A 22,083-nucleotide genomic window follows, 5' to 3' on the forward strand; every position below is an offset into this window, starting at 1 on the left:
TTAAATGTTTATGACACTTAAATCCAATGTGCATAATAATTTGGAACATGGTGTGGGTTACAGCAGTGTTTTTTATTTAGAAAAACGATCATTTTCGACAGAGTTATGACCTATATTAGCTTTATGCTAATGAGTTTCTTAGGGCTTATTCAGACGAACGTATAATAAGTCCGTGCAACGCGCTTCATTTTCACCCCCATCGCACAGACCTATGTTAGTCAATGAGGCCGTTCAGACTGTCAGTGATTTTCACGCAGCGTATGTCCGCTGCATAAAACTCACGACATGTCCTATATTTGCCCGTTTTTCGCGCATCACGCACCGATTGAAGTCAATGGGTGCATGAAAACCGCGCACGGCACATGGACGCACTTGCATGTGCCGCGCGTGATGCGCGCTATAGTAGTCAAAACTATGAATGAAAACAGAAAAGCACCACGTTTACAAACAGAGTGTCATAATGATGGCGGCTGCGCGAAAATCACGCAGCCACTCATCATATGCTGCTGACACACGGAGCTTTTATGGACCTTTTGCGCGTGCAAAACGCAGCGTTTTTTGCACGTGCAAAACGCACACGCTCGTGTGAATCCGGCCTAAATGAACAACTGGGCGTGTTTTACTTTTTGGCAAAAAACTCTGTGTGAACATAGCCTTATGAAAGCACAAAACCAGGAAGTAAAACTTTTTCATCCTGCTCCCCGATTTCAAACTAGTGCTGCACCCTGAATATTGCACCTAGAGCTTTTATCCGGAGTCTGAGGGTATGTGCACACGACCTCTTTTTACGCCTGAAAAGATGGCTCCAATACGTCGGCAAACATCTGCCCATTGCTTGCAATGGGTCTTACGAGCTGTGCAGACGAGCTGTCATTTTACGCGTTGCTGTCAAAAGACGGCGCGTAAAATTACGGCCCCATCAAAGAAGTGCAGGACATTTCTTGGGACATAATTGGAGCCGTTTTTCATTGACTGCAATGCAAACCAGCTCCAATTACGTCCGTAAAAGTCGCTGCGAAATACGTGTGCACTTGTAAAAACGTCTGAAATTCAGTAGCTGTTTTCGCCTGAAAACAGCTCCGTAATTTCAGACGTATTTTGCGTGTGGACATATCCTTATATTCTAGCCATGGCAAGATTTTAAAGCGATGACGTATTACATACATCCTTGGCAGTAAGGCCCCATGCACATGAACGTGCTTTTGCATCCGCAATTTCCCCGAAAATCCACGTGAGAATTGCGGCCCCATTAATTTCTATGGGCCCATGCACACGACCGTGGTTTCCACGGTCCGGGCATGGCCCAGGAGCCTGGACCGCAGAAAGAACAGACATGTCTTATTACGGCCGTGTTCTGCGGTCCAGGCACATAGAAAATAATGGACGCGGCCATGTGCACGGCCCGTGATTTGCGGGCGGCTCGCGGGTGACACTTCTGAAACAGAACACCTCCAAACATCTGATCTGACGGGGCTTTTTTTTACACCTCGTTTTCAAAAAACGGCACATAAAAATACGCCTGCGAAAAAGAAGTGCATGTCACTTCTTGGGATGTTTTTGGAGCCGTTTTTCTATAGAAAAACAGCTTTAAAAAACGGCCGTCAAAAACGCAGCAAAAAACGCGAGTTCGATTAAAAAAACGCCTGAGAATCAGGAGCTGTTTTTCCTTGAAAAAAGCTCTGTATTTTCAGGCGTTTTTGGTTTAGCGTGTGCACATACCCTAAGGGGTATACACTCCTCTGTACAACGCCCACTTTGCCAAAAAGTAAAACACGCCCAGTTGTTAATTTAGGCCGGATTCACACGAGCGTGTGCGTTTTGCACGTGCAAAAAACGCTGCGTTTTGCGTGCGCAAAAGGTCCATAAAAGCTCAGTGTGTCAGCAGCATATGATGAGTGGCTTTGTGATTTTCGCGCAGCCGCCATCATTATGACACTCTGTTTGTAAACAGAAAAGCATGTGGTGCTTTTCTGTTTTCATTCATAGTTTTGACTACTGTAGCGCGCATCACGCGCGGCACATGCAAGTGCGTCCATGTGCCATGCGCGGTTTTCACGCACCCATTGACTTCAATGGGTGCGTGATGCGCGAAAAACGGGCAAATATAGGACATGTCGTGAGTCTTATGCAGCGGACATACGCTGCGTGAAAATCACTGACAGTCTGAACGGCCTCATTGACTAACATAGGTCCGTGCGATGGGGGTGAAAATGAAGCGCGTTGCACGGACTTATTATACGTTCGTCTGAATAAGCCCTAAGAAACTCATTAGCATAAAGCTAATATAGGTCATAACTCTGTCGAAAATGATCGTTTTTCTAAATAAAAAACACTGCTGTAACCAACACCGTGTTCCAAATTATTATGCACATTGGATTTAAGTGTCATAAACATTTAATTATTAGTTTTTCAATTAAACTCATGGATGGTATTGTGTCTAAGGCTGGGTTCACACGACCATGTTACGTCCGTAATGTACGGAACGTATTTCGGCCGCAAGACCCGGACCAAACACAGTGCAGGGAGCCGGGCTCCTAGCATCATAGTGATGTACGATGCTAGGAGTCCCTGCCTCGCTGCAGGACAACTGTCCCGTACTGTAATCATGTTTTCAGTACAGGACAGTAGTTCCATGCAGAGGCAGGGACTCCTAGCATCGTACATCACTATGATGCTAGGAGACCGGCTCCATGCACTGTGTTCGGTCCGGGTCTTCCAGCCGAAATACGTTCCGTACATTACGGACGTAACATGGTCGTGTGAACCCAGCCTCAGGGCTCTTTGGATCATTGTAATCAATCTCAGACACCTGTGATAATTAGTTTGCCAGGTGTGCCTAATGAAAGGAAAACTACTTAAGAAGGACGTTCCACATTATTCAGCAGGCCACAGTCTTCAAGCAATATGGGAAAGAAAAAGGATCTCTCTGCTGCCAAAAAGCGTGAAATAGTGCAATACCTTGGACAAGGTATGAAAATATTGGATATTTCAAGAAAACTTAAGAGTGATCATCGTACTGTGAAAAGATTTGTGGCTGATTCAGAGCACAGACGGGTTGGTTCAGATGAAGGCATAATGAGGAAGGTTTCTGCCAGACAAATTAATAGGATTAGGAGATCAGCTGCTAAAATGCCATTGCAAAGCAGCAAACAGCTATTTGAAGCCGCTGGTGCCTCTGGAGTCTCGCGAACCTCAAGGTGTAGGATCCTCCAGAGGTTTGCAAGTGTGCATAAAGCTATTATTCAGCCACCCCTAAACAATGCTCACAAGCAGAAACGGTTGCAGTGGGCTCAGAAATACATGAAGACTAGTTTTCAAACCGTGTTGTTTACTGATGAGTGCCGTGCAACCCTGGATGGTCCAGGTGGATGGAGTAGTGGATGGTTGGTGAATCTCCACCATGTCCCAACAAGGCTGCGACGTCAGCAAGGAGGTGGCGGAGTCATGTTTTGGGCTGGAATCATGGGGAGATAGCTGGTAGGCCCCTTTAGGGTTCCTGACGGTGTGAAAATGACCTCTGCAAAGTACGTAGAGTTTATGACTGACCACTTTCTTCCGTGGTACAAAAAGAAGAACCGTACCTTCCGTAGCAAAATTATCTTCATGCATGACAATGCACCATCTCATGCTGCAAAGAATACCTCTGTGTCATTGGCTGCTATGGGCATAAAAGGAGAGAAACTCATGATGTGGCCCCCATGTTCCCCTGACCTCACCCCTATTGAGAACCTTTGGAGCATCCTCAAGCAAAATATCTATAAGGGTGGGAGGCAGTTCACATCAAAACAGAAGCTCTGGAAGGCTAGTCTGACATCCTGCAAAGATATTCAAGCAGAAACTGTCCAAATACTCACAAATTCAATGGATGCAAGAATTGTGAAGGTGATATCAAATAAGGGGTCCTATGTTAACATGTAACTTGGCCTGCTAAGTTTTTTTTTATCGAAAGAGCTTTTGATTTCTGTAAGGGTATGTGCACACACACTAATTACGTCCGTAATTTACGGACGTATTTCGGCCGCAAGTACCGGACCGAACATAGTGCAGGGAGCCGGGCTCCTAGCATCATAGTTATATACGATGCTAGGAGTCCCTGCCTCTCTGCAGGACAACTGTCCCGTACTGTAATCATGTTTTCAGTACGGGACAGTAGTTCCACGGAGAGGCAGGGGCTCCTAGCATCGTACATATGTATGATGCTAGGAGCCCGGCTCCCTGCACTGAGTTCGGTCCGGGACTTGCGGCCGAAATACGTCCGTCAATTACGGACGTAATTAGTGTGTGTGCACATACCCTAAATATGACCTCCTGATGCTGCAAATTCAACAAATTACCATTTTAGTTCTCTTTACAACCCTTAAAATGTTTTGATCTCTGTTGTGCATAATAATTTGAAACCGTGCATTTTGAGTATTTTACTTCTAAAAAAAAATCTGTTATCATTAGGAGCAATAAAATTCGCATTATACTCCAACGGTTGATGGCTTGAAGATTATACTGACTGTCATTTGCATCTACTATTTAGGAACATCAGCGAAAAATAACATTTGCATAATAATTTGGAATGCGGCGTACATTACAGCGTCGATCACATCATGTACAATATAGGCCACTTATAAAGTGGTGACAGAGCCTCTTTAAAATTAAGTGTTTTTGCCCTCCCAGCCTGTGTTTGTTTTTTACAGTATAGGTAAAATATAACTATATTATGATCACTGTTACCGAGGTTTTCACGAACATTAACATTCCCAACAAGCTCTGCATTATTAGAAATGACCAGATCCAACAGAGCTTCACCTCTAGTCGGGTCCTCCACAAACTGGCCCATAAAATTTTCCTGCAACGGGTTGAGGAAATGTCTTCCCTTTGCAGTTGAAGCCGAACCATGACACCAATTAATATCCCGGAAATTAAAATCTCCCATTATCACTACAGTACCCGCCTGTGCAGCCCGCTCCATCTGTTTATATAGCTGACCTTCCATCTCCTCAGTTATATTGGGGGGGTCTATAGATTACACCAAAAGTAATTTTTTCAGTGTTTACCTCCCTTTCTAGTTCCACCCACAAGGTTTCAACCTCCTCACAATCTTCACCCACTATTCTTGTTGTTGTTCTTTGTTGTCTGTTAATAAAATGGCTGCTGTGGCCAATTCATTCCAGCTCTAAGTCTCCATGTCATTATTTGGCATCAGAGAACTAAAAGAAAGGGGAGGGGAAGCTGGTGTGTGTCGGCAGTATGTTTAAGGGAAGACAGGAAGACAGAACCAAACTCTATTATCCCCGGCCATGATTTTTTAACACCAGTTTGGACCCTCTTAAGTAATATTTAGATTGAAAATATGCGCCTATCATTCAATTTAACAAGTTTGAAACTATCAAAAAATGAGACAGTTGGCAGGAAAATGGCATTCGTGTATTAGGGTGCAGTCATACATGGCGTATTTTTGCAGCATACTTTTGCGCTGTGGAAAACTTTACAATGTGATCCAATGAAAACATATATTGTAACGCAAAATACAGAGAAAGCGGTCAGAGTTGCGGAATATTTTTCCCAATGGCCATTGTAATGTTTTCCGCAGCATATTTTTAACGCTGCGGCAAATACTGCATATTTAGGCCCCTTGCACACACTGTAGATTTTGTTTCAGAAATTGCTGTAACTGAAAATCAGTTCCATTCATCTGAATGTGGTTGTTTCTGCAGCAGGTGCATGGATTTCTGCATGTTCCATTCAGATGAATGAAACCAATTTTCAGTTGCAGAAATTTCTGCAAAAAAATCTGCCACGTGTGACCTTGTTCACACAGTGCAGATTTTGCATGCATTTTTTTAAGCCAAAACCTGAATTGGATCCAGGAGAGCAGACTTATAAGGCCTTCCTTTATATATTTCTTCTGTTTGGGTTCTGTTCCTGTTTCTTGCTTAACAAATACATACAAATCTGCACTATGGGAACACAGCCTTAGGCTTGAATCGCACATGCAGTTTTCGTGTCACTGTTGATATAGTTTTTTGTGCCAAAGCCAGAAGTGGATCCAAAAGGCAAGAAAAGTGTAAGGCCTAAGGCCCTATTCACACGGCAGGGATAGTCGGCTGTTTAACAACCGTCACATGGCCGCAGTAAAAACAATACTCCTCAAATGAGGCTATTCTCACGGCCGCATGGTTCCCATAGAAGTCTATTGGGCCATCACTTGGATGTGATCTCCTCCTCCTCAAGTGCGAAGTTCATGTGAGGAGGAGGAGATTTTTTTTGCTGTCGGTAGTGCCGTAGCACCCTTGTAGATAGCACCCCCTGTATATGGCACCCCCCTGTGTATAGCGCCACTGTAGCTCCCTGTAGGGGCAGAATCCCTCTGGTCAGGGATTCCGCTCCTAGATGGAGCTCCTGACGTCACTATCCATATATGGACAGTGACATCAGGGGCAACTCTTGAAGCAGAATCCCCGGCCAGAGGGATCCCACTCCTACAGGGAGCTACAGTGTCGCTATCTTCGGGCAGTGCCATATACAGGGTGCTACCTACAAGGGGGCTTCGTGGCACACCCTACAGGGGGTCTGGGGGGCTCTACCTACAGGGCGCTGCGTGGCAAATCCTGCAAGGGGGCTGCATGGCAATACCTACCAGCGGGCTGTGTGGCACTATCTACAGGGGGCACTGTGGCACTATCTACAGGGGGCACTGTGGCACTATCTACAGGGGGCACTGTGGCACTATCTACAGGGGGCACTGTGGCACTATCTACAGGGGGCACTGTGGCACTATCTACAGGGGGCACTGTGGCACTATCTACAGGGGGCACTGTGGCACTATCTACAGGGGGCACTGTGGCACTATCTACAGGGGGCACTGTGGCACTATCTACAGGGGGCACTGTGGCACTATCTACAGGGGGCACTGTGACACTATCTACAGGGGGCACTGTGACACTATCTAAATTTGCAATTGCTGTCCGAATTGCATAGAAATCAGCCAAAGCTGCAGTACACAGTTGTAAAGGATCTGCCAGACACAGCTTCTGTGTCGACGCCCGTGGGTAATCAGTCTGCACCTGTTCCTAAGTCTGAGAGAGTGACACGATCTTCTACCAGTCAGGCTGGGAGGCTGAGGAGTGGGAGAGCCTATCACAGCCTGGCCAGATGGAGTTATCTCCCGCCCTCTGTCTATTTATACCTGCATTTCCTGCTCCTCCTTTGCCTGTGATTCTTTTCTGTTTCCTGGCTCTGCTGCTCCTGCTATCATTATTGACCTTGCTTCATTTTTGACCCTGGCTTTACAGACTACGCTCCTGCTCTGCGATTTGTACCTCGTACACTCCTGGTTTGACTCGGCTCGTTCACTACTCTCCTGCTCTGCGTTTGGTACCTCGTACACTCCTGGTTTGACTCGGCTCGTTCACTACTCTTGTTGCTCACTGTGTTGCCGTGGGCAACTGCCCCATTTCCCTTAGCTTCTGTGTACCCTTGTCTGTTTGTCTGTCGTGCACTTATTGAGCGTAGAGACCGTTGCCCAGTTGTACTCCGTCGCCTAGGACGGGCCGTTGCAAGTAGGCAGGGACTGAGTGGCTGGTAGATTAGGGCTCACCTGTCTGTCACCCTACCCCGTCATTACAACAGTTTAATGGTTGTGAGGACATGGTAGCAAGTTAAAAATAGCAGATAAAAAGTCAGAAACCAATTCAAAGAAGCTGAGGGATCAGACAAAGATCTCTATACTCTGAAAGCAAGAAAAAAATGGTGACTGGTTGATCATATGACCTTCCTGTGGGTGTTTTTAGTGGGTTGGGACCCAAAAAATGTAGAAATTAAATTCATCCGTGGAAACACGGCCTGGAACGGAAACGTAACGGCTGCAAAACAGCCTGGAAAAACGGCTAAGGCTACATTCACACGACTGCCGTGTGTCCATGATATATGGACAATGATGTCAGGGGCTCCCTCTGACCCCCCTGTAGATTTCACCCCATGTACATAGCACCCCCACATGTGGATAGCACCCCTCTGTAGATGGCGGCACCTCCCTGTAAATAGCACCACCAGTAGATGGCATAAACCCCTGTAGAATGAACACCTCCCATTGATAGCGTACCTGTAGCTCCCTGATAGGATCGGAATCGCTCCTAGAAGTAGCCCATGACTTCTCTGTCCATATATGGACAGTGACGTCAGGGGCTTCCTCTAAGAGCAGAATCCCTTGCCAGAGCATTTCTGACGCTCTAGCCAGTGAGATTCCGCTACTGGAGAAGCCCCTGGCATAACTATCCATATATGGACAGTGACATCAGGGGCTACACTGGGAGCGGAATCCCTGACCAGTGCCGGGCCAATGTTCTGGTAGGGGATTCCGCTCTTGGAGCTCATGACCTTACTGTCTAGGAGTGGAATCCGCAGCCAGAAGGATCCTGCTCCTACAGGGAGCTACAGTGGCGCTATCTACAGGGAGAGGAGCCATTTATGGGGGTTGGGGTGGTGCTATCTACAGGGGCGTTGGTGCTATCTATTGTAGGGGTGCTATCTACAGTGGGGTTCTATCTACAAGTGGGATGCTATCTACAGGGTGGTTGGTACTATCTGCAGGGGGAGTTGGTGCCATCTACAGGGGGGTTTGTGCTATCTACAGGGGGAGTGCTATCTACAAGGGGGTGCTATCTACAAGGGGGGGGTTGGTGCAATATTCAGGGGGGTGCTATCTACAGGGGGTGTGGCACTATCTACAGGGGACACTGGTGATATCTTCATGAGCATTTTGGCACTATCTATGTGGGCTTTGGCACTTTGTATGTAGACACTTAGCCACTTTATGTGTGGGCACTGTGGCATTATCTACATTGCGCACTGTGGCACTTTGAGGGCAGTGGCACTTTATATGTGGGCACTATGCCACTTTATATGTGGGCACTGTGGTACTATGTGGGCACTGTGGCACTATGAGGGCACTGGCACTTTATATGAGGGCACTATAGCACTATGTCACTTTATACTACAGTGTGCACACTATCTACAGTAGGCACTCTACAGGAACATTGTGGCACTGTGGTGTTTTAAGGGGGTTGGCACAAAAAAAAACCCTGACAAATGAAATCCATCCGTTTTTTTTAACGGCCATGAAAAACGGATGACAAACGGCCATTAAAGACGGACTGGAAATGTATTCAAATTTGGAGACATACTGATGCAAAACGGCCATTAAAAACTGACCGTTGATGAGTGTATAATGGCCATTTTTTTTCACTGTCGTGTGAATGTAGTTCTGGCACAGTTTTTTTAATGCAGTATTTGAAGCCACAGCCAGAAGTGGATAGTGAAGGGAACGTTTTTTTTTTTTAAATCCACTCCTGGTCCTGCTTCAAAAACTACACCAAAAAAATGCACCAAAACTGCACTGTGTAAACATACCCTAAAAAAAAAATTGATACTTCTCCTCTCTTTTGTCTTCTGTGGGACATGTGTGAAGGAGGCCTACATATGACTCTTCCTGGAAGATGTAGCAACTTTGCAACTTTAGGCCTCATGTCCACTTCAGTTTTTTCATCAGGGTGCTATCCGTTGTTTTAACTGATAACACCCTGACACATTAATTTCAATGGGGCCATGCACACTTCCGTTGTTTTAACGGAGCCGTAGGACCGTTCCATCAAAAATAGTGCAGGTCCTACTTCTGCCCGTTTCGACCTTTGCATTAATTTGGTCCATGAACCAATGGACTGCACGCGGAAGCCATCCGTGTGTGGTCCGTGATTCACGGAACCGTCATTAGCGGCTGTTCAACGGTACACGGAAGTGTACATGAGGCCTTAGGCTGTAGTGAATTATTATGGTTATGGTACACTTCGCCTGATAAGTCTTTGTGCCTGCTGGACTTGTATCATTCAATAGACATAAAACCTGACATGAACCACTGCTCAAAAGAGAAAAGAAGAAAATACTCTATGAAATTACAAGACATAAAACCAGCATGGAAAGATAATATTGTGTAGATTATACTTACTAGAAAGTTGCGGCAGCTTAGTTTATTGGCAGACAAAATAATCCAATTTGCTTATATTGTTGTGTTTCTTGAAGGACAGTCACATCTGTATGTGACTAGAACTGTGGGTAGAAGTTTTCTCACAAGTTCCTTGGAGAACATAGTGCTGGTTTAGTCCTAATGGATTAACCTTATTCCTGCAGAAAATAGCAAAATAATAGTTGTATTATTGCATACATTCTAGTCTATAACATGTAAGTGCCTGTTGACATCTGCGTCGGGCCATTCTGTTGTTCTACAGAACAAGGGAATACCAGCAGCAACGGTTCCGTTGCATTACGGACACAACAGGCAGCCGACGGAACCTATTGGCTTTAATGGGTTCCGTCAGCTTTCCATCGGGGTGTCCGTCGTTTTAACAGAAACAATAGTGTGGCATTCTGTGCTATTGTTTCCTGTAATCTTTGCCGGATCTGCAAAGGAGACCCCTAACAGAGCCTCCAACGCAGATGTGAACAGGCCCTTAGGATTTATTCATTGTGTCCATATATACTTTTTTTTCTGTCTGGAAAGAATGGTTTATGTATACTGGTAAGTGAATGTATATACAGTAATCAAGCCCACCCTCTGCTGGTAGAAAATTGCAACTGTATCATAGTTTAACCCCTTGGCGCTGCATCCATTTTTTCGGTTTTTCATTTAAATTTTTTCCTTCTCGCATACCAAATGCCATAACTGTTTTATTTTTCCGTCAACATAGCCACATGAGGGCTTGTTTTTTGTGAGACTAGTTGTGGTTTTTAATAATACTATTTAAAGTACCATATAACATACTTGCAAACTGGAAAAAAATTGTTTGTGGGTTGGAATGGGAAAAAAAACTGTGATAAAAACTGTGATTCCTCCATTGTTTTTTACAGCGTTCATCATGCGGTAAAAATGAAAGGATAACTTTATTCTGTGGGTCAAAACGATCATGGCAATACCAAATTTATATAGTTTTTTTTATGATGTACTAATTTTACAAAGAAAAAAACTATTTGTATTGTTTCATCGTCTTCTGAGAGCCAGAACTTTATATTTTCGACTTCCTCCTCCCATTGACTTCAACCGAAGATCGAGCAGGATGCTTCTTTTTCCCGCTAGCTGAAAATATCAGCTAGCGGGAAAAAGAAGTTTCCAACTCCCTTTGAAATTAACGGAAGCCGGAATTTTGCGGCAGAATCTGCCGCAAAAATTCTGCCGTGTGAACAGGCCCTATTTCTCCTTTTCTTTTTTTAATGGTGTTGTTAAATACGTACGGATTAAATAACTCTACATTATAATAGTGTGGACTTTTACGGATGCGATTATACTAATTATGTTTATTTATTTTTTTTACATTACTTTAGGGGAAATATGAGAAAGGGGTGGTTTTGAACGTTTAATTTTTTTGTATGTTTAAAAATAATAATTATATTTAACAATTTGATATAATACACTGTAATACTTATGTATTGCAGTGTATTGTCATTTTTACTGGCTCATTTTTAGCCCTGCCTCTGGCAGACCTGGGGGCCTGCATTAGGTCCCCATGCTGCCATGACAACGATTGGCAACCGTGATTGCGTCTGGGCCGATGGAGGAGGCTCTTTCTAACAGCTTAGATGCCGCGGTTGCTATTGACCACTGCATCTAAGTGGTTAAACGGCCGGGATCGGAGTTATCTCCAATTCTGGACGTTGCAGTGTGGTGTTAGCTGTTTATTACTCCTGTAATAAAAGAAAAACCTTTATTTAACAGTTTGATACAATACATGTATGTGAAGTGTATAGTCATTTTTACTGGCTGCTTTTTACATGGAGTTGGCTCCTGTTTTGTATGGAGTGGGCTGAGCTCGTGAACCCGCTCCATACTCCCCCTTTGCAGCTGTGATATACAGTTTCGCAATGTGTCGCCAAGGCGCTTAGGGTGCAGTCACACGTGGCGTATTTGCCTCGTAATTCTGGAGTATAAAAAAACACTGCAGAAAACTTCACAATGTAATTCTATAGGAAAAAAACTCAAACAGAGTTCTCCATTTCTTGCGCTGTGGAATATTTGTTCATAGGATTACATTGTAACGTTTTCAGCAGCGTTTTTACGAAACGCTGGTATTTTAACATGCATTTTTTCATGCAGTTTAAAATGCCAGAAAAAAAGGAGGTCTGAAGGAGGTCTTATGCCGGGTTCCCACGGGTCGGATACAATGCGTAAAAACTACGCAGCGTCTCTGACCTGGAACCCGTAGCATATTCCGTTAAAAAAAAACGCACCACATCGTGGTCTGGTTTTTTGGCCGAAATTTACACTGCAGTAAGCAGTGGAGAAATAATAATTAAAAACCCTCATACTTATATAGGCCGTTGTCATGGTGATACGTCCTTCCTTGGATGTCCATTCTGGCCTCCCTGGATAACGCTAGAGCCCATGGGACAGCTGCAGCCTGTGATTGGCTGCAGCGGTCACATGGGATGAAACGTCATCCCAGGAGGCTGGACTGGAGGACGAAGTTCTGGGTAAGTATAAATTTATAATTGTTCTTCAGTTGCCGTTTTTGCGCAACACTTGCGCAGCACTTGCCTTTCTGTTGCTGGTTTTGCATCCCCATTGAATGCAATGGGGAAAACCCGAAACAGAAAAGCAACGACACGCTGCGGATTTTAATTCCACACCGCAGGTTATTTTATTAATGTTTTCGCTACATTTTTTTTCCACAGTGTGGGCATGAGATTTTGAAAATCTTATCCACTTTGCTGCTACTGTAAATGCTGCGGATTTTCCACACAGAATTCCATTGCAGGCAGTCAGCAGCATTTATGTGGGAACCCGGTCTGTATAGAAAAATTTGACTTTTACTTTATGCTTATCGTCTCTATAATGTGAACAGGGCCTTGACCCCTTAAAACAGCATCACTAAAACACTGCCCAAATGAAGACTGCCCTGTTTACTACTACTAAGAACAACATATTTCTTGCAACTTAATATATTTTAATTATACGTTATATATTCTAGTAATATTATCATAATTATTATATATTAATATGAAGAAAAATAAATGAGGAAAGTAAAGTCAATTATTATTTAATGCAGTCTTTCTGGTTTTTTTTTTATAGTTTTCAAATTACTTTTAAAATTCTTTTATACTATCCTGTAGGTGGAATTGTCTTGTGAACAAATTAAAGAGGTTTTCTGCTTGTAGGTTAATAAAGCTTAATCACTGTATAAATGAAAAGCTGTACAAATTTCTAATATAGTTTGGGGGAATTTATTTACTTTTCGACACCATGTTTCTGGCGTAAAAAGTCACAAACGGCACATAAGTCGCAAAGAAAATTGAAAGGCAAGTTAAAGTGTATGTTCACAAATGCCAGAAGTCTAGCAAGCAAAATGGGGGAGAAGGAGGCCTTGATACTGGAGGAACATATAGATATAGTTGGTGTTGCTGAAACATGGCTAGACTCTATTTATGACTGGGCTGTAAATCTACAGGGTTTTACACTGTTATGGAAAGACAGGGCGAATAGGAAAGTTGGTGGTGTATGTCTGTATGAGAGAAGTCATATGAAGGCAGTGGTGTATGTCTGTATGTGAGAAGTGATATGAAGGTAAGTGTGAAAGAGACATTAGAGGGTGAAGATTGTGAGGAGGTTGAAACCTTGTGGGTGGAATTACAAAGGGAGGTAAACACTGAAAAAATTACTTTTGGTGTAATTTATTGACCCCCGAATATAACCAAGGAGATGGAATGTCAGCTAATTAAACAGATGGAGCGGGCAGCACATGGCGGGTACAGTAGTGGTAATGGGAGATTTTAATTACCCAGATAATAATTAGGGTTCGGCTACAACTGTCAAGGGGAGACATTTCATCAACCTGTTGCAGGAAAATTTTATGGCCCAGTTTGTGGAAAACCCGACCAGGTGTGACGCTCTGTTGGATCTGGTCAATTCGAACAATGCAGAGCTTATTGAGAATGTCACTGTGCGTGAAAACCAGTGAGTACTATATAGTTATATTTTACCACTGTAAAAAACAAACACAGGCTGGGAGGGCAAAAATACTTAATTTTAATAAGGCCAATTTCCCCAGAATGAGGGCTGCAATTCAGGATATAGACTGGGAAGAACTAATCTTAACCTCCTCACGCGCTGCGCCGCAACTGTACGTCCTGCAGAGGGCTCGCTTCCCGCACCAGGACGTACAGTTGCGGAGTAGTTCCCGGCGTACACTGTCTTAACGGACAGTGTCCGGGAACCGGGAGGTCTGCTGTCCTCGACAGCTGACACTCAAGTCTTGCCGGTCAGCGGACCATCGCCGCTGATTTTGGCAATTAACCCTATAAATACGGCGACAGATTGCGTTCGCCGCATTTAAGGGGTTTGAAGCACATCGGCAGCCCCCACGAAGTTATTGTAGAGGCTGCCAATGCTTATCGTGGCAATTGAAGGCCAGACAATGGCCTCCGGGTTGCCATGTACGGAAGCCTCGGGAGGAGCAGCCTCCGGCTGGTCCTCCGAGGCTTCCTGTCAGTGTAAGGGCGGATTTACACGAACGTCGCACGGACCTATGCTAGGCTATGGGGCAGTGCAGACTTCAGTGATTTTTGTGCAGCGTGAGTCCGCTGCGTAAAACTCATGACAGGTCCTATATTTCTGCGTTTTTCGCGCATCACACACCCAATGAAGTCAATGGGTGCGTGAAAATCACGTGCACCACACGGAAGCACTTCCGTGGGACGCGCGTGATTCACGCAACAGCAGTCAAAAGTATGTTTGCAAACAGAAAAGCACCACATGCTTTTCCGTTCACAAACCTCCAAACAGAGTGTCATAATGATGGCGGCTGCATGGAAATCACGCAGCCGCACATCCTATGTGATGATACACGGAGCTGTTAAGTGCCTTTTGCGCACGCAAAACACCGCATTTTTTGCGTGCGCAAAACGCACACGCTCGTGTAAATCCGCCCTTACTGTCATGTCACAATGACAGTTAGAACACATTACAATACGTAGGTAGTGTAATGTACTCTAGCAGCGATCAAAGCTACAAGTCTAAATGTCCCCTAGTGGGACAAGTAAAAAAAGTAAAAAAAAGTAATAAAAATGTTTTAAAAAAAGTGTAAAAATAAAAGTTAAGTTATATCAACGAAAAACTGCTTTTTTTCCTATAATAAGACTTTCATTATAGGAAAAAAATGAACACATTAAAAAAAGTACACATATTTGGTATCGCCATGTTCGGAAATAATAAAAAACGACACCAGAATCGCTATTTTTTGGTCAGCACCCTTCCCAAAATAGAGAATAAAAAGTGATTAAAAAGTCGCATGTACCCGAAAATAGTACCGATAAAAACTACAACCCGTCCCGCAAAAAACAAGCCCTTACACAGCTTTTTTGACAAAAAAATAAAAAAGTTACGGCTCTCAGAATATGGTGACACAGAAAAATAATTATTTTATAAAAAAGTGATTTTATTGCGCAAACGCTGCAAAACATAAAAAAACCCTATAAACATATGGTATCACCGTAAATCGTACTGACCCGCAAAATAAAGTAAAACTGTCATTTATAGCACACGGTGAACGCTGCAAAAAATAAACTAAAAAACATTGTCAGAATTGCTTGTTTTTGGTCACTTGGCTTGCAAAAAAATGTAATAAAAAGTGATAAAAAAAAAAAAATCGCATGTACCCCAAAATGGTACCAATGAAAAGTACAGATTGTCCCGCAACAAATAAGCCTTCACACAGCTCCGGTGGTGAAAAAATAAAAAAGTTCTGGCTCTCAGAATATGGCGATGCAAAATGTGCAGAGTGTTCCAAAATCGGATAAGATTGGGCGCCATTTATCAGTGCGACACCGGCCACATATTTATTATTTATTTACCGCATTATTATACCCTCTTATTATGCCCTGATGTACTCCGCACAGCTTACATACGCCCCCACATTATAAACTGAATTACCAGCAAAACCCCAAACAGAACAAAATATGCACTCCAAAAGCAAAATGGCTTCCCTCCCTTCTGAGCCCTGCAGCGTGCCCAAACAGCAGTTTGCACCCTCATATATGGCATCAACATACCCAAGAGAACCCGCTTAATGTTTTATGAGGTATTTGTCTTCAGTGGCACAAACTGGGCACGACATATTATGCACTAAAATGGCATACCAGTGGAAAATTGCAATATTCACACCATCAGCTGTGCATTAACCCCTTTGCACACTATGACTTAATAGCACGTAATGGTGCGGTAGTTGATGTATGGAGCGGGCTCACGTGCTGAGCCCACTTCATACGCTGCGGGTGTCAGCTCTGTATTACCGCTGACACCCAGGACTAAACGGATAGGAACAGCGATCGTGCGGTTACAGAAGCCTGTAAAGATAACAATATACTGCAATACTTTAGTATTGCAGTATATTGTACCAGCGATCCAATGATCGCTGGTTCAAGTCCCCTCAGGGGACAAATAAAATGTGTAGAAGAATTAAAGTTATTAGTAGTGAGAAACAAAAAAATTTAAAGTAAAAAAAAAAAACCTTTTCCCATTTTTCTTCTAAAGTAATGTAAAAAATAACCAAAATTGGTATCGCTACGTCCGTAAAAGGCCGAACTATTACAGCATACCATTATTTAACTTTCACGGTGAACACCGTAAAAAACGTAAATAATTTAAACCGCCAAAATCGCTGTCTTTTTTTGTAACATTAGCTCTAAAAAAAAAAATTAAATACAACTTTTGGATCACTTTTTATGTACCAAAAAATGATACAAATAAAAACTACAGCTCGTCCCGCAAAAAATAAGACGTCCCACTGCTCAATCAACCGAAAAATTAAAAAGTTACGGCTCTCAGAATGTGGTGAAACAAAACAATTTTTATTTTAACAATTAGATTTTTCTTTGTAAAAGTAGTATAATATAAAAAAAAGCTATACAAATTTGTTATCACCGTAATTGTATTGAGCCGCAAAATAAAGTAAAGTTTTCGTTTTTACTGCACGGCGAAAGCTGTAAAAACGAAAACCCCAAAAAGTGGAATCAGATTTTTTTACTATATCAGCCAGCAAAGAATTTTTTTTCAGTTTCCCAGTACATTTTATGGCACTTTAAATGGTGTCAATAGAAACTACAGCTCCTCCCGCAGGAGGGTTAATTCATTTCTAATGGAAAAAATGTATGACCCCATGTGGGGTATTTCCGTACTCGGGAGAAAATGCTTTACAAAATTTGGTTGAAAATTCAACATTTTAGTGGAAAAAAATTTTGATATTGATTTTTACAGACTAATTCCAATATATTTAACGAAAAACCTGTGTGGTCAAAATGCAAACTATGCCCCTAGATAAATTTCTTGAGAGGTGTAGTTTCCAAAATGGGGTCACTTTTGGGGGGTTTCGCCTGTTTTGGTCCCTCCAGGGCTTTGCAAACGCGACATGGCACCGAAAACCAATCCTTTAAAATCCGTGCTCCAAAATCCAAATGGCGCTCCTTCCCTTCTGAGCCTTGCTGTGGGTCCAATCAGCAGTTTATTACCACATATGGGGTATTGCCGTAATCGGGAGACATTGCTTAACAAATGTTGGTATGTATTTTCTTTGTTATTCCTTGTAAATATTAAAAATGTCTATGTTTTTTTAGAAAAACAGTAGATTTTTATTTTTACAGACTAATTCCAATATATTTAGCGAAAAACCTGTGTCGTCAGATAAATTCCTTGAGAGGTGTAGTTTCCAAAATGGGGTCACTTTTGGGTGTTTCCCCTGTTTTGGTCCCTCCAGGGTGTTGCAAACGCAACATGGCACCGAAAACCAATCCAGCAAATTTGGGTGTTTCCCCTGTTTTGGCACCACAAGACCTCTTCAAACCTGACAAGGTGCCTAAGATATATTCTAAAAAAAGGAGGCCCAAAATCCACTGGGTGCTCCTTTGCCTGTGTTTCAGTCCATTAGCACACTAGGGCCACATGTCGGATATTTCTAAAAACTGCTGAATCTGGGCAATAAAATATTGAGTTGCATTTTGTAACCTTCTGTGTTACAAAAAAAATGTATTAGAAATGAATTTCGGCCAAAAAAATAAAATTTGTCAATTTCACCTCTACTTTGCTTTAATTCCTGTGAAACGACTAAAGGGTTAAAACACTTTGTGATTGCTGATTCGAATACCTTGAGGGGTGCAGTTTTCAAAATAGGGTTACTTCTGGGGATTTTCTAATATATAAGACCCTCAAAGCCACTTCAGAACTGAACTGGTCCTTGAAAAAATGGCCTTTTGAAATTTTTTTTAAAAATATGAGGAATTGCTGCTAAAGTTCTAAGCCTTGTAACGTCCTAGAAAATTAAAAGAATGTTCAAAAAAATATGCAAACATAAAGTAGACATATAGGAAATCTTAACTAGTAACTATTTTGTGTGGTATTACCATCTGTTTTACAAGCGGATAGGTTTAATTTTAGAAAAATGCAAATTTTTTCTAAATTTTGGTGTTTTTCAGAAATAAATACCTAAATTATCGTCCAAATTTTTTCACTAACACAAAGTACAACATGTCACAAGAAAACAGTCTCAGAATCACTTGGATAGGTAAAAGCATTCCAATTTTATTACCACATAAAGTAACACATATCCGATTTGAAAAAATCGACTGTGTCCTGAAGGCAAAAACAGGCTGGGTCCTGAAGGGGTTAAAATCCACTTTGTATAATTATAGTGCAAAATGTAGATCTATAGGTAACATGTCTAAAAGACTAAAATTAAAGGCTTACATCTTCTGTAAAAAGGGCAATATATGACAAAAAAAAGCGTGGACATCATGTGTATTCAGAATCCTGACACTTCTGAATCTTTTCTGTGAGATTCCAGCAAGCCATGCGTAATCTCGCGAGATTACGAGGTAAACAAGATTCCGTTTCCCTTGCTGGAATCTCACAGAAAAGATTCAGAAGTGTCAGGATTCTGAATACACATGACATCCAGGCTGGAGGTCATGTGTATTCATTATCAGGACACTTGTGTATGTGGCTGCACATCGTTCTAGTAAGAACACTATGTGCTGTGTAAATGAATGGAGAGGAGTGCATGATGCTGATTGGTCACTGATTCGTCAGCATCATACACTTCTATTCACAACGCCCAGTTAGTGAAACAAGTAAACACGCCCAGTTAAAAACACAATACACGCCCAGTTGGACATGCGAAAAAAAACACGCCCAGTTGTCCATTTCAAACCTCATTTGCATATATATAAAATATCTCATAACTTGGTCAAAAATGAACGTTTTAAAAAAAAAAACAAACGTTACTGTTATCTACATTGCAGCGCCGATCACATGCAATAGGAGATAGGGATTTGAGAATCTGGTGACAGAGCCTCTTTAACTGGTTCCCGACCGCTGGCTGTGTTTTTAGGCCAGTGGTCAGGGTCCTTAAAACCCGAGCCATAGATTTTTTACGGCTCGGGTTTTAACTTGCTGCCCGATTGATCGGACAGCTGAATGTCGGGTCTCCGGCTGTCAGTGACTGTCGTAGACCCTGAGGAGAGGATAGAAGCAGCTTTCGCTGCTTCTGTCTTCTCTGATCACTTGTACACAGCGCTCAATGAACGCAGTGTATAGGAATAGAGGCAGCGGCCGCTGTCTCTATTGCTCCCGGTGTTCATGTGACTGGTCACATGATCGCCAGGTGCTGTTACTGACAGACTGCTGCTGGGTCTTACTAAACCCAGCACAGCCCTATTAGTGATAATCCTCACTGCTGTGCAGCTCCAGTTACAGTGGAAAAGATGGTGTAAAAGAGAGAAAAAAATAAATAAAGTTCCCCAAAGGTATTTTTTGACCTTTGAGGGACAGACCATAGTAATAAAAAAATAAAAGTAAAGTAAAGTGCAAAAAAATTTTATAATAAATACACATAAAATACCCACCCCCAAAAAACTTTTCCCTCCCGCCAATTACTGTCATAACGCTAGCCCGGTTCCAATTACCCTAATATAGACATGTAATATATAAAAATTTACGGTAGACAATGAAGATCACAAATAAAAGGTCTATTTTAGGGTAAAACTATGTTATTACCCCAAAAAATAGCTGAAACGTACAAAAGCTTATTTTTTTACTATTATTTTCAAACTTTAAGAATAAAAATTCTAAAATAGCAAAAAGGATGTGTATAAAAATGATAAAAAAAGAAACCTGCATTGTCTACAGAAAAAACATCCCAAAAATCACGTCGTTAGCCCAACAAACAAAAATGTTATAGCCATTTAACTAACGCGTGCTAAAAATGGCTAAACGGTGTCTGGTCCTGAAGGCTCAAAATAGCCCGGTCCTGAACTGGTTAATAAAAGCTGTAAAAAATAAAATCAGAAAAAATACAAAATGAATGGCAGGTGGCCAAGAGTAGCAAAACAAATTCCAAAAATTCTTCAAGTATATAAATGCAAAAAAGCAAATGTCTGAACATATAGTACCCCTAAATAGTGGTAATGGGGAGTTGGTCACAGGGGTCAAGAGAAGGCAGAGTTACTAAATGGGTTCTTTAGCTCTGTAAACACGACAGAAGAAAGAGCAGCTGATGTAGCCAGTGCCAGTGCTGTAAATACATCAATTAATATACTGAATTGGTTGAATGTAGCTAAGCTAAGCTACGAAATAAAATAAATGTGCACAAGGCTCCATGACCAGATGGGTTACACCCTAGAGTTCTTAAAGAACTTAGTTCAGTTAGTTCTGTCCCCCTCTTCATAATATTCAGAGATGCTATAGTGACTGGTATAGTACCAAGGGGGTACAGCAGGGCACAATGTGGTGCCTATTTTATGAAAGGGCTCTAGGCAATTATAAACCAGTAATCTTAAAATCCATTGTGGGAAAAATATTTTAGGGGCTATTGAAGGACAGCCAGCACGGTTTCACTAAGTACAGTGTGTAATGCCCATGGCCGCGGGCCGTCAGGTTTACTCACTTCCTGACGGCTGCAGCCATGGATCAGTGGGCGCTGGCCCACATCTCCTCAGGAGACGCCAGCACTCACTTCCGCTTCACTCAGGCATGTCCCGTAGGGTGCACGCGCACACTCGTGCCCACTCTAAAAGGGCCAGCGTGCACATCTAAATTAAAGAACCAAATTAGCCCATGAGCACCCTGGACTATAAGAAGGGCCCTGCCCCTTTCTACATTGCCTGAGTGTTGTTGTCATTTACCTATGTTCGTCTCTGCAAATGGTCCATTAGTGTTTCCTAGTTCCCATTGTTCCCGTTCCTGCTACCTGTATACTGTGTCCCGTGCTATCCAGAACCAAGTGCCGTATAGAGTTGGAGTCGTGCTGCGCTGAGTACCACGCCTGCCCTGTTACTCCACGCCTAGTGTCTGCCTGCTGCCAAAGTCCCATCCAAGCCTGTCTTGCTACTGTCTGAAGATACCACAGGTACACCTATTTGAACTATAGACTTTGACCAGTGTCCTGTTGGCTAGCTGCCACACTGTTAAGGCAGGATGGCCCAGTGGGTCCACGCACCCAACGTGACAGTACGCTCAGGCCATGGACCCCGCTGGTCAATCCAAGACCATGATGACGTCACAAGTGATACGGGCGGATATGCTAGACCTCCGGTCTCGACAGGACCAACTCCTCCAGGCATTGAATATTATTGCACATCGGCTGGATGTGCAAGCTGCCTTTCCTCCTACTACATTTCCTGGCAGTACAGACCATCCGACTACACCTCCTGGCAGTGCTGATCCCCGATTTTCTCTACGGCTACCTCATCGCTATGATGGAGACGTGAAGACCTTCAGGGGATTTTTGAACCAGTGCCAGATCCACTTCAGTCTGTATGCTAGGGCATTTTCAACTTATGGCGGAAGGGTCGCTTTCATCGTCTCTCTCCTCACAGGCAGGGGACAAGCATGGGCCAGCCCTATCTGGGAGAGACAAGGACCAGAGACCCGTGACTTCCAGGAGTTCCTACGGACATTTTGCACGGTGTTTGAGGAGCCCGGACGAGTCTCGTCGGCAGCTGCCTCCTTGCTGAACCTTCGCCAGGGGGACACGTCCATGGGCGAGTACGCCATCCACTTCCGCA

The 22,083-nt window shown here is 43.0% G+C and overlaps 1 protein-coding gene across 13 annotated transcripts in view; it reads right to left on the reverse strand.

Moving 5' to 3' along the window:
- Nucleotides 1–22,083, reverse strand: part of PHLDB1 (pleckstrin homology like domain family B member 1) — a 314,415-nt gene that overhangs the window by 202,252 nt on the left and 90,080 nt on the right. For all 13 annotated transcript variants that reach the window (XM_075840044.1, XM_075840036.1, XM_075840043.1 and 10 more), the window contains exon 2: nucleotides 9,992–10,167. The gene's annotated coding sequence lies outside the window, so the exon portion shown is untranslated. The remainder of the gene's footprint in view (nucleotides 1–9,991; nucleotides 10,168–22,083) is intronic.

This window comes from Rhinoderma darwinii, chromosome 10 (genome assembly GCF_050947455.1).
Source record: "Rhinoderma darwinii isolate aRhiDar2 chromosome 10, aRhiDar2.hap1, whole genome shotgun sequence".
NCBI classification, from domain to species: domain Eukaryota; kingdom Metazoa; phylum Chordata; class Amphibia; order Anura; family Rhinodermatidae; genus Rhinoderma; species Rhinoderma darwinii.